The sequence below is a fragment of the Ranitomeya variabilis genome, chromosome 7 (assembly GCF_051348905.1).
Source record: "Ranitomeya variabilis isolate aRanVar5 chromosome 7, aRanVar5.hap1, whole genome shotgun sequence".
In the NCBI taxonomy this organism is placed as follows: Eukaryota; Metazoa; Chordata; class Amphibia; order Anura; family Dendrobatidae; genus Ranitomeya; species Ranitomeya variabilis.
Window position 1 is genome coordinate 137,542,514 of NC_135238.1, and position 13,143 is coordinate 137,555,656.

The window sequence follows — 13,143 nt, forward strand, 5'->3', positions numbered from 1 at the left end:
GTGGTGCTAACGTAAAAAAACAAAGCAAAACACACATTCACCCTGCCACTTCTGCATTCTGTTCTCTGCTCTCCTGGCTATTTCTTTTCGCTGAGACTGTTCCCTAAAGCCCTCTACTTAAGGAAGTAGTCAGGAGACAGGCAGGGAACGCAGCAGCAGCACAGAAAAGTAGTGAGCGTCCAGAAGGTGGATGTGTTTTTGTTTTTTTTTTATTTTAGCACCGCAAGGAACCTATATTTATAACACTTGTAAGTAGCTGACAACCCCATTGAAAGCACACTAATACTTTCACAAGAAAAGGATTATATTGCAGGACTCTGCTGCATAATAATTTATATAAATCCCTACTGTTGCGGAGCTTGGACACCCAAAGTCAGTGCTGTGGGCTACACTTAGCTGTACAGCATCCTTTACCTGCAGCTAGACTACCGTCTTCAGAATGGAAGAAAGTCTTAGGATTTTACAAGGCTGACTCCTGCACTGATGACCTTGGCTAATGGTGACAGGCAGGATGCTGAATAGTTCCGTGTAGTACGCAGACTTATGTCGGGCTGTACTGCGGGTCACCAGCACAGTCATTGAGAAAAACTATTACATTGCAGACGCCTGTACTGTTATCATTTCCTTGTGAACCCGGAGGTACATTATGAAGGTAGCCAGTTACTCAGTGCATGCACCGGGATGTTGTTCTTTTACATAGGCCCGAAAATACTGATAAAGTGTCACTACCCCAATACATCAAAGTTTGTGCTGCAGGCTATGACCGGGGGATGCATTGGCAGCACACTTATTGTACTGTATGTTTAATTAACTAAAGCAACACGTCCTAAAGTACACTGGTAGCTATACATTAGCTTTTTCCTCTTTACAATGGGACCTTATGATGCATGTTCTCCAATGTATGCTAACATGATGTGGAAGAGTCTAAGTTATACTAATATGGTAAGGAACATACTATAATATTTTGTAATTATGATTAAATATAATTACCATACTTAGCAATGAGGGAACAATCCCATCCATTCAGTCCAATGACATTCAGTAACAAAATAATCATAAAATGAACTAAACCCAGTAAAATTGGACACTTCTTGATTCGGTTTACAAACCTCTGTCTGGCAATTAACACCAACAGTAAAGTATTCACACCCTCTGTATACATCACTCAAGGTCTGACAGGTTTAATATGTTCAGAACTTTCTTCTTTACGTCACTGAATACTTCAATTTCAATACATCCAAAATTTGAAATAATGTTATTTTCCAGGCAAAAGCAATTAACGTCACTTGACAGGTCTGTACAATCTCTTCTGTTTCTCAGCATAATTCGTCATCAATAAGGATCCATGATGCAGATGGTGAATATGTGAGAGCAGTGATCAAATATCTCAGGAGGAAAGAAGATCCAACAAAACATTTGGAAACAAACTTGTGAAGATAGTCCACTGGTAAGAAAACTAATATCCAATGTAAAGGAGGATAGTCCATCCTAAAGACATATCAAAATTAAACACCGCTGTTCAAGATCTATTCAGGCTCATTTTATTTTATAACATTATTATTTTCTTCATATATTATTAGTTTTTATAGTTTGTATATAGCAGCCAAAATACTGATAATACAATAAGGAAGATTTATAAAACTACAAAAAACAAGTAAACAGGCGGACGATACCAGATTTCCACTTTTACTGGTCATTGAAATGAAAGACTGAAGATGTGCTTATAGATTTTCTGTTGAGTCCATCTTCAGTTCTGGAGGACATGGCGCAGCTGAGAGCTTCTCCACTTTATAACTAAATTAGAGGAGGACACAGCACAAGAACCCCCACTGATCAAAACTGTCTCTATGTCATCAGGACTGATTTTAGATAAGGTGTGACCCTGGAAAAAAAGATAAAGTGGGGCCCCAACTGCTAACCTTTTGCATTATTAAACAAAACATTTATGGAACATCTCCACAAGAAAATTTCTGAAGGTTAAGGCTACTTTCACACTAGCGTCGTGCACTGCACGTCGCAATGTGACGTGCCGACGCAACGACGCTAGCATTGAAAGCGCCGCACAACGGGGGCAGCGGATGCAGTTTTTCAACGCATCCGCTGCCCCATTGTAAGGTCCGGGGAGGAGGGGGCGGAGTTCCGGCCGCTCATGCGCGGTCGGAAATGGCGGACACGTCGCACAAAAAAACGTTACATGTAGCGTTTTTTGGGGCCGACGGTCCGCCAAAGCACGACGGATGCGACGTGTGGCAATGCGTCGCTAATGCAAGTCAATGGAGAAAAAACGCATCCTGCAAGCACTTTTGCAGGATGCGTTTTTTCTCAAAAACGACACATTGCGACGGAGGCCAAACGGCGCTAGTGTGAAAGTAGCCTAAATGAGTGCAGTCGACTACATTCACATAATTTGGCGCTTGTTTCCCAGCCTCTTTACACAGGCTGATGAAGAATGATGGGGACAGAACAATACCTAGAAGATAATTTGGTCCCCATATCTTGTACACACCATGTTATCAGCCGCATGATTCTGCTCGTTTGTTGGGAGACTGAAGACTTGCTTACATATAGGAGGCTTACATCTGCATCAGTATAACAAACATCACATGCACACACATATGTATATAAACATAGTACACACACATACGTAAACAGTGCTCAGCAGAAATTAGTACACCCCTTTGAAAAAAAAAAAATATTTTAATCAAAATCTCACCGAACACAAGAACAATTTCCAAAACAAGACTATGTTTAGTAGAACCCATAACATGAAAGGCTAATAATATCATTTTCATTACAAATCTTCAGTTTTACTCAAATTAGTTGATGCAAAAATGAATACACCTCCCATGAAAAATGATTTCACTTAGTATTTTGTGTCACTTCAATGATTTTTAAGGACTTCACCAAGTCTTCTAGGCATGGAATGAACAAATTGGCGACATATTGCAACATCTGTCTTGCTCGATGTCTATTCAGACATAAGTGTTTCAGATGGGATCAGATCTAGAGACATTTTTGGCCACAATCTCTTTCACCCTGTTCTTCTCCATAAATGCATCAAGTGTGTTTTGGATCATTGTCACGTTGCAAAAGTGCATGTCTACCAAGGGCACTTAAAGCACTACATCTGTGAATTCATGATACCTAACACCAGTAGCACTTATGCAGTTCTACTTAAGTATTACGACACCACATTTTACTATACGAACCAGGAGTTTAGAAAAATTCATGGTTCCAACAGTGAAACATGGTGGTGGCATTGACCTCATGTGGGGCTTCATGAGTTCTGCTACTGTTGGGGAGCTACATTTCATTGATGATATCATGAAATCACAGATCTACTGATCTATAGTGAAAGAGATGATACTGCCATCACCCAGTGCCCTTGGAAGACATACACTTTTCCAATATCACAATGATCTAAAACAGACATCGGTTGCACTTTTGAAGAAGAAGAAGGTAAAAGTGTTTCACTAGCCAAATGTCTCCTGATCTGAACCCAATTGAACTAATCAACTAATTTGAGTAAGACTGAAGATTTTGTGATAAAGTTATATTATAAACTTTACTTTTATGTTATGGTTAAAAAAAATGTTATATGAAACCCAGTCTTGTCAAAAATTTTAGAAGATGTTGTTGTGTTCAGTAAGATATTGATTAAAATATTACTTTTCAAAATGGATTGCAATGATTTATGTTAAGCACTGTATTATAAATAGCACACACACACCAATACACAGAGCACACACATACCAATGAATATACAAAGAGCACACACATATCAATGCATACACTACGGAAAGTATTTATACCCCTTTAAATTTTTCATTTTTTGTTTCATTGCAGCCATTTGCTAAATTCAAAAAAGTTCATTTTTTTCTCATTAATGTACACTCTGCACTCCATCTTGACTGGAAAAAAAAACAGAAATGTAGAAATTTTTGCAAATTTTTTTTAACTCCTTCCCGACCCATGACGCCTATGTGGCGTCATGGAATGATCGCATCCCTGCAGATCGGGTGAAAGGGTTAACTCCTATTTTACCCGATCTGCAGGGAGAGGGGGAGTTGTACTTCAGCCTAGGGGGGGTGGCTTTGCCCCCACGTGGCTACGATCGCTCTGATTGGCTGTTGAAAGTGCAACAGCCAATCAGAGCAATTTGCAATATTTCACCTATGAAAATGGTGAAATATTGCAATCCAGCCATGGCCGATGCTGCAATAGCATCTGCCATGGCTGGAAATCATGTTCTGCCCCCCCCCACTGCCCCCGATCTCCTCCCCAGTCCTCCGTTCTGTCCGGTACCCCCCTCCGTCCCCCTGTTCGCTCCCCCGTGCTCCTGTCCGCTCCCCCGTGCTCCTGTCCGCTCCCCCCGTCCTCCGATCCCCCCCCCCCTGTGCTCCGATCCACCCCACCACCACCCCCTCATACTTACCGAGCCTCCCGAAGTCGGTCCGTCTTCTCCCTGGGCGCCGCCATCTTCCAAGATGGCGGACACATGCTCAGTGCGCCCGCCGAATCTGCCGGCTGGCAGATTCATTACAAAGTACATTTTGATCGCTGTGGTAGGTTCTATCACAGCGATCAAAATAAAAAAAATAATAAATAAACCCCCCCCCTTTATCACCCCCATAGGTAGGGACAATAATAAAATAAAGAAAATATTTTTTTTTCTTTTTCCACTAGGGTTAGAACTAGGGTTAGAACTAGGGGTAGGCTTAGGGGTAGGGTTAGGGTTATGGCATGTGCACACAGTGCGGATTTGGCTGCGGATCCGCAGCGGATTGGCCGCGGATTCGCAGCGGATTGGCCGCGGATCCGCAGCGGATTGGCCGCGGATCCGCAGCGGATTGGCCGCGGATCCGCAGCGGATTGGCCGCTGCGAATTCGTAGCAGTTTTACATCAGGTTTACAGTACCATGTACACCTATGGAAAACCAAATCCGCTGTGCCCATGGTGCGGAAAATTCCGTGCAGAAACGCTGCGTTGTATTTTCCGCAGCATGTCAATTCTTTGTGCAGATTCCGCAGCGTTTTACACCTGTTCCTCAATAGGAATCCGCAGGTGAAATCCGCACAAAAAAAACACTAGAAATCTGCTGTAAATCCGCAGGTAAAACGCAGTGCCTTTTACCTGCAGATTTTTCAAAAATCGTGCGGAAAAATCTCACACGAATCCGCAACGTGGGCACATAGCCTTAGAGTTAGGGTTGGAATTAGAGTTAGGGTTGGAATTAGGGCTAGGGTTAGAAAAAGGGTTAAGATTAGGCTTGTGGTTAGGGTTACGGATAGGGTTAGGGGTGTGTTGGGGTTACAGTTGTGGTTAGGGTTGGGATTAGGGTTAGGGTTGGGATTAGGGTTAGGATTAGGATTGGAATTAGGGTTACAGGTGTGTTGGGGTTAGGGTTGTGGTTAGGGGTGTGTTGGGGTTAGGGTTGTGATTAGGGTTATGGCTACAGTTGGGATTAGGATTAGGGGTGTGTTGGGGTTAGTGTTGAAGTTAGAATTGAGGGGTTTCCACTGTTTAGGCACATCAGGGGTCTCCAAACACAACATGGCGCCACCATTGATTCCAGCCAATCTTGCATTCAAAAAGTCAAATGGTGCTCCCTCCCTTCCAAGCCCCGACGTGTCTGCATTTCAAATGTCACTATTTCCCTTCCGAGCCCTGTCGCGTGCCCAAACAGTGGTTTACCCCCACATATGGGGTATCAGCGTACTCACAACAAACTGGGCAACAAATATTGGGGTCCAATTTCTCCTGTTACCCTTGTGAAAATAAAAAATTGCTTGCTAAAACATCTTTTCTGAGGAAAGAAAAATGATTTTTTATTTTCACGGCTCTGCATTGTAAACGTCTGTGAAGCACTTGGGGGTTGAACGTGCTCACCACACATCTAGATAAGTTCCTTGGGGGGTCTAGTTTCCAAAATGGGGTCACTTGTGGGGGGTTTCTACTGTTTAGGCATATCAGGGGCTCTGCAAACGTAACATGATGCCCGCAGACCATTCCATCAAAGTCTGCATTTCAAAACGTCACTACTTCCCTTCCGAGCCCCGGCATGTGCCAAAACAGTGGTTTACCCCCACATATGGGGTATCAACGTACTCAGGAGAAACTGGAAAACAACTTTTGGGGTCAAATTTCTCCTGTTACCCTTGCAAAAATAAAAAATTCTGGGCTAAAAAATATTTTTGAGGAAAGGAAACACATTTATTAATTTCACGGCTCTGCGTTATAAACTTCTGTGAAGCACTTGGGGGTTCAAAGTGCTCACCACACATCTAGATAAGTTCCCTTGGGGGTCTAGTTTCCAAAATGGAGTCACTTGTGGGGAGTTCCTACTGTTTAAGCACATCAGGGTCTCTGCAAACGCAACCTGACGCCCGCAGAGCATTCCATCAAAGTCTGCATTTTAAAACATCACTACTTCCCTTCCAAACCCCGACGTGTGCCAAAACAGTGGATTACCCCCACATATGGGGTATCAGCGTACTCAGGAGAAACTGGACAACAACTTTTGGGGTCCAATTTCTCCTGTTACCCTTGGGAAAATAAAAAAATGTGGGCTAAAAAATCATTTTTGAGAAAAGAAAAATTATTTTTTATTTTCATGGCTCTGCGTTATAAACTTCTGTGAAGCACTTGGGGGTTCAAAGTGCTCACCACACATCTAGATTAGTTCCTTCGGAGGTCTAGTTTCCAAAATGGGGTCACTTGTGCGGGAGCTCCAATGTTTAGGCACACAGGGGCTCTCCAAACGCGACATGGTGTCCGCTAATGATTGGAGCTAATTTTCCATTCAAAAAGCCAAATGGCGTGCCTTCCCTTCCGAGCCCTGCGGTGCGCCCAAACAGTGGTTTACCCCCACATATGGGGTATCATCGTACTCAGGACAAACTGGACAACAACATTTGGGGTCCAATTTCTCCTATTACCCTTGGGAAAATAAAAAATTCTGGGCTAAAAATCATTTTTGAGGAAAGAAAAATTATTTTTTATTTTCACGGCTCTGCGTTATAAACTTCTGTAAAGCACCTGGGGGTTATAAGTGCTCACTATGCATCTAGATAAGTTCCTTGGGGGGTCTAGCTTCCAAAATGGGGTCACTTGTAGGGGAGCTCCAATGTTTAGGCACACAGGGGCTCTCCAAACGCGACATGGTGTCCGCTAATGATTGGAGCTAATTTTCCATTCAAAAAGTCAAATGGCACGCCTCCCCTTCCGAGCCTTGCCGTGCACCCAAACAGTGGTTTACCCCCACATATGAGGTATCGGCGTACTCAGGAGAAATTGCCCAACAAATTTTAGGATCCATTTTATCCTGTTGCCCATGTGAAAATGAAAAAATTGAGGCTAAAAGAAATTTTGTGTGAAAAAAAAGTACTTTTTCATTTTTACGGATCAATTTGTGAAGCACCTGAGAGTTTAAAGTGCTCACTATGCTTCTAGATAAGTTCCTTGGGGGGTCTAGTTTCCAAAATGGGGTCACTTGTGGGGGAGCTCCAATGTTTAGGCACACAGGGGCTCTCCAAACGTGACATGGTGTCTGCTAGCGATGGAGATAATTTTTCATTGAAAAAGTCAAATGGCGCTCCTTCCCTTCCGAGCCCTGCCGTGTGCCCAAACAGTGGTTTACCCCCACATATGAGGTATCAGCGTACTCAGAACAAATTGGACAACAACATTCGTGGTCCAGTTTCTCCTTTTACCCTTGGGAAAATAAAAAAAATTTCGCTAAAAGATCATTTTTGTGACTAAAAAGTTAAATGTTCATTTTTTCCTTCCATGTTGCTTCTGCTGCTGTGAAACACCCGAAGGGTTAATAAACTTCTTGAATGTGGTTTTGAGCACCTTGAGGGGTGCAGTTTTTAGAATGGTGTCACTTTGGGGTATTTTCAGCCATATAGAACCCTCAAACTGACTTCAAATGTGAGGTGGTCCCTAAAAAAAATGGTTTTGTAAATTTTGTTGTAAAAATGAGAAATCACTGGTCAAATTTTAACCCTTATAACTTCCTAGCAAAAAAAAAATTTGTTTCCAAAATTGTGCTGATGTAAAGTAGACATGTGGGAAATGTTATTTATTAACTATTTTGTGTCACATAACTCTCTAGTTTAACAGAATAAAAATTCAAAATGTGAAAATTGCGAAATTTTCAAAATTTTTGCCAAATTTCCATTTTTTTCACAAATAAACTCAGAAATCATCGACCTAAATTTACCACTAACATGAAGCCCAATATCTCTCGAAAAAACAATCTCAGAATCGCTAGGATCCGTTGAAGCGTTCCTGAGTTATTACCTCATAAAGGGACACTGGTCAGAATTGCAAAAAACGGCAAGGTCATGAAGGGGTTAAAAAGAAAAACTGAAATATCACATGGTCATAAGTATTCAGACCCTTTGCTCAGTATTGAGTAGAAACACCCTTTTGAGCTAATACAGCCATGAGTCTTCTTGGGAATGATGCAACAAGTTTTTCACACCTGGAATTGGGGATTCTCTGCCATTCTTCTTTGCAGATTCTCTTCAGTTCTGTCAGGTTGGATGGTGAACGTTGGTGGACAGCCATTTTCAGGTATGCTCAATTGGGTTTAGGTCAGGGCTCTGGCTGGACCAGTCAAGAATGGTCACAGAGTTGTTCTGAAGTCACGCCTTTGTTATTTTAGCTGTGTGCTTAGGGTCATTGTCTTGTTGGAAAGTGAACCTTCATAAAAGTCTGAGGTCCAGAGCACTCGAAGAGGTTTTCATCCAGGATATCTCTGTGCTTGGCCACATTCATGTTTCCTTCAATGGCAACCAGTCATCCTGTCCCTGCAGCTGAAAAACACCCCCATAAAATGATGCTACCACCACCTTGTTTCACTGTTGGAATTGTATTGGGCAGGTGATGATCAGTGCCTGGTTTTCTCCACATATACAGCTTAGAATTGTCACCAAAAAGCTCTATCTTTGTCTCATTAGACCAGAGAACCTTATTTCTCATAGTCCTCATAGTTTTTTATCAAACTCTATGCAGGTTTTCATATGTCTTGCAGTAAGGAGAGGCTTCCATCGGGCCAATCTGCCATAAAGGCCTGACTGCTGGAGGGCTGCAGTGATAGTTGACTTTGTGGAACTTTCTCCCATCTCCCTACTGCATTTCTGGAGCTCAGCCACAGTGATCTTGGGGTTCTTCTTTATCTCTCTCACCAAGGATCGTCTCCCACGATTGCTCAATTTGGCTGGACCTCCAAGTCTAGGAAGACTTCTGGTGGTCCCAAACTTCTTCCATTTAGGTATTATGGAGGCCACTGTGCTCTTAGGAACTTAGTACTGCAGAATTTTTTTTATAACTTTGGCCAGATCTGTGCCTTGCCACAATTATGTCTCTGAGCTCCTTGGCCAGTTCCTTTGACCTCATGATTCTCATTTGGTCTGACATGCACTGTGAGGTCTTATATAGACAGGTGTGTGCCTTTCCAGTGTTCGGCGCTCATAGCAAGTGAGCATTTCTGCTACACACACAGGCGATCTGATCATCGATTGTGTGTAGGAGATGCGATCCAAAGTACTGCAGCTTCTAATCTCCTATACAGACTATAGAAGCATTCAATAAGTAAAAAAAAAAAGTTTTTAAAAATATTTAAAAAATCCGTATATAAAAGTTCACCCCCTTTTAGCCCCATTCAAAATAAAACAAACAAATAAATACACACATATTTGATATTGCCGCTTTGAGAATCACCCGATCTATCAATATAAAAAAAGAATTAACCCGATCGCTAAACGGCGTAATGAGAGAAAAATTCAAAACGCTAGAATTAAATTTTTTGGTCGCAGCTACATTACAATAAAATGCAATAGTGGGTGATCAAAACATTGTATCTACACCAAAATTGCATCAATAAAAATGTCAGCTCGGTGCACCCAGCTCCAAATCACGAAAAATTAAGACACTACATGTCTCGGAAAATGGCGCCATTTTTTTTTTTTTTTTTAACAAATTTTGGATTTTTTTTCCACCACTTTTTTCCTATACTTGTTTGGTGTCTGTGAACTTATAATGACCTGGAGAATCATAATGGCAGGTCACTTTTAGCATTTAGTGAACATGGTAGGGAAAAAACCCCCGAGAAACTGTACTTTTTTTTGCAATTTCACCGCACTTGGATTTTTTTTCCCCCATTTTCCAGTACAAGATATGTTAAAACCAACAGTGTCGTTCAAAAGTACAACTTGTTCCGCAAAAACAAGCCCTGACATGGTCATATTGACCGAAAAATAAAAAAAGTTATGTGCAGAAATACTTCCTATTCTGCTCTTTAATTCTAATGTCAAAAGTCTACTAAGGCTATGTGCACACAGTTTTTTCTGCTTCCTGTAGTGGTTTTTCGAGAGTTTTTGAAGCAGTTTGTTTCTGAATTCTTTTTTTTTTTTGCATCCTTTTGATTGAATCTCCTAGTGGAACTAGGCAATTTCCAAAGTGACATACACACTTTTTGGCCTCCAGGCATTTTTCAAAACCTGAAGTAGAAATAACACTTAAAACACCATATTAACCGCAAAGTGGTTTCACTTTTGAGACAGGAAGAGCCATTCAAGAATTTTTGAAGCAACTTTTCAAGTATTTTTTTAAGAAGACCAACTCAAAAAAAAGAAAGAAAAAAATTGTAGTTACTTACTGATAACGGTATTTCTCTGATCCCATGACGGCACCACAGAGAGGGATCTGCCCTCAGGGACAGGAAACCTACAGGTGAAAAAGGCGGTACCTCTCTTCCCAGAGGCGTAGCTAGGGTTTTGGTTCAGGGGGGCGAAACTTCTGAGTGGGCCCCTAACCGGGTAATCTTGATTACAACTCGGTGACGCGCCCTAATAGTGGAGGAGAACCTCAGCAGATGACCGAGCTATTACTGAAGATAATCTACTTTATAATTGTCTAAGGGTCACTTCCGGTCTTTCTGTCTGTCCTTCTGTCACGGATATTCATTGGTCACGCCTCTGCCTGTCATGGAAATCCAAGTCGCTGATTGGTTGCGGCAAAACAGCCACGACCAATCAGCGATGGGCACAGTCCAGCGGCAAAATGGCCACTGCTTCCTCCCCGCAGTCAGTGCCCGCTCCATAATCCCCTCCAGTCAGCGCTCACACACGGTTAATGGCAGCGTTAACGGACCATGTTATGCCGCCGGGTAACGCACTCCGTTAACGCTGCACCCTGTGTGACCAACTTTTTACTATTGATGCTGCCTATGCAGCATCAATAGTAAAAAGATCTAATGTTAAAAATAATAAAAAAAATAAAAAATCGTTATATACTCACCGTCTGTCGGCCCGGATCCAGATCCAGAACAGGCCTTCCCCGCTCCTCGCGACGCTCTGGTGACTGGTCCATGCATTGCGATCTCGCGAGATGATGACGTAGCTGTCTTGCGAGACCGCTACATCATCATCTCGCGAGACCGCAATGCACTCTTGAGACCGGAGCGCGCGAGGAACGTCGGTAACCGCTTCGCTTGGATCCGGGGCCAACGGAAGGTGAGTATATAACTATTTTTTATTGTAATTCTTTTTTTTTTTAACAGGGATATGATGCCCACATTGCTATATACTACGTGGGCTGTGCAATATACTACATGGGCTGTGCAATATACTACGTGGGCTGTGCAATATACTACGTGGCTGTGCAATATACTACGTGGCTGTGCTATATACTACATGGCTGTGCTATTTACTACATGGGCTCTTATATACTATGTGGCTGTGCTATATACTACGTGGCCGGCCTCGAACAATCAGCGACAGGCGCAGTCCGGCCGCAAATTGGCGCAGGATTTGAACCACGCTTCGCTAATTGGTCGCGGCCGGCCGAATCCTGTGTATTCAATGTATTATTCTAAAATCTTCATAAATAAACTACATACATATTCTAGAATACCCGATTTCTTTTAGAATCGGGCTACCATCTAGTCTCTATATAGAGACCAACATGGATATTACCGCCATATGGTCAGTGGTAGACACCAGCCCTACAGAACATATAAGAGATCACAGTACAGTTACATGACAACTTCTTCCAGCTACAACTCATCTGCAGAGAATACAACAAAGACACATTTCACTTCTCACATTCTAGCCCCATCACCATCTATTGCCAACCTGCACAACCTCCTCATCCTACTGATACCCCGCCTTAACTAATTTATCTATCCTTTAACTTCCGCCCTGACCATCTCTTTCAGGCTTGCGGCCACACTAAAGGATTCCTCCGCTACCTGAGGGGGCAAGTAAGGCAATCTAGTCTATGAAGATCTAATGCCCTCCACCCTCTCCCCTTCCATGAGACCTCACTGTCTGCTGGATACAGGGAACACTCAAGTTTTTTAGGGCACGAATCGGGTAAGTGAACTCCGCAGATGGCACACTCTTTATGTTTAGCCTTACCGATGCATTTCTTCCCCTAAAATAAAGAATATGAGGGGAATCACGTCACTGAGTGAACATTCTCGTAGATCACTTACCAGTGGTTGCCCAAAAAGAAAGATACCGAAATATGAGGGGGATTCTTCCTGGCTGATGCTCCTGACCCCTGTCTGGAGGAGCTTTTGCGACCAGACTCATCACTCCTCCTGTCATGCTCCTTCCCTTTAGGCTTCTGACATACCTCATCCACCAGCTGAGGCTGCTGCTCACAATCACTCTCCATACCTCATGGAATTGAGGCCAGAAGCAAGGGACCGGATCTGCAACTCGTTTAAATACCCTCCTCCGGTCAGCAGATTCGCCAGGCGCTCCCCCCTAATTACTGTCCGCCCCCCCTCCAGGTGTAGGAGATGGGCCAGAGGGCCTGTGAGTAAGCGGCGTGCAAATCCCGGTGGGCACCACCATATTGGAGACACCACGCATGCGCGGAACTCCGAGACCCGGAAGCAGATGCTGGCTCCGCCCCCAGACATCACCCTGGCCCGCAGCGCTTCCTGTCGGCGCTGGGAGCAGCGTGGGACGCCCGGCTAGCCAGCAGTGCAGCACCAGCACCAGCCACACACCCTGGGAGGAGCCACAACCAGGGGGAAATACTTACCTCATGCTGGCCTGGAGACAGAACACCGCCGGCGACTGCTCCCTGCTGTGAATGTCACCGCTGTGCAGCCCTGCCAC

At 43.3% G+C, this 13,143-nt stretch overlaps 1 protein-coding gene across 3 annotated transcripts in view; it reads right to left on the minus strand.

Moving 5' to 3' along the window:
- Window positions 1-13,143, minus strand: part of ZDBF2 (zinc finger DBF-type containing 2) — a 71,216-nt gene that overhangs the window by 18,407 nt on the left and 39,666 nt on the right. The window lies entirely within an intron of this gene.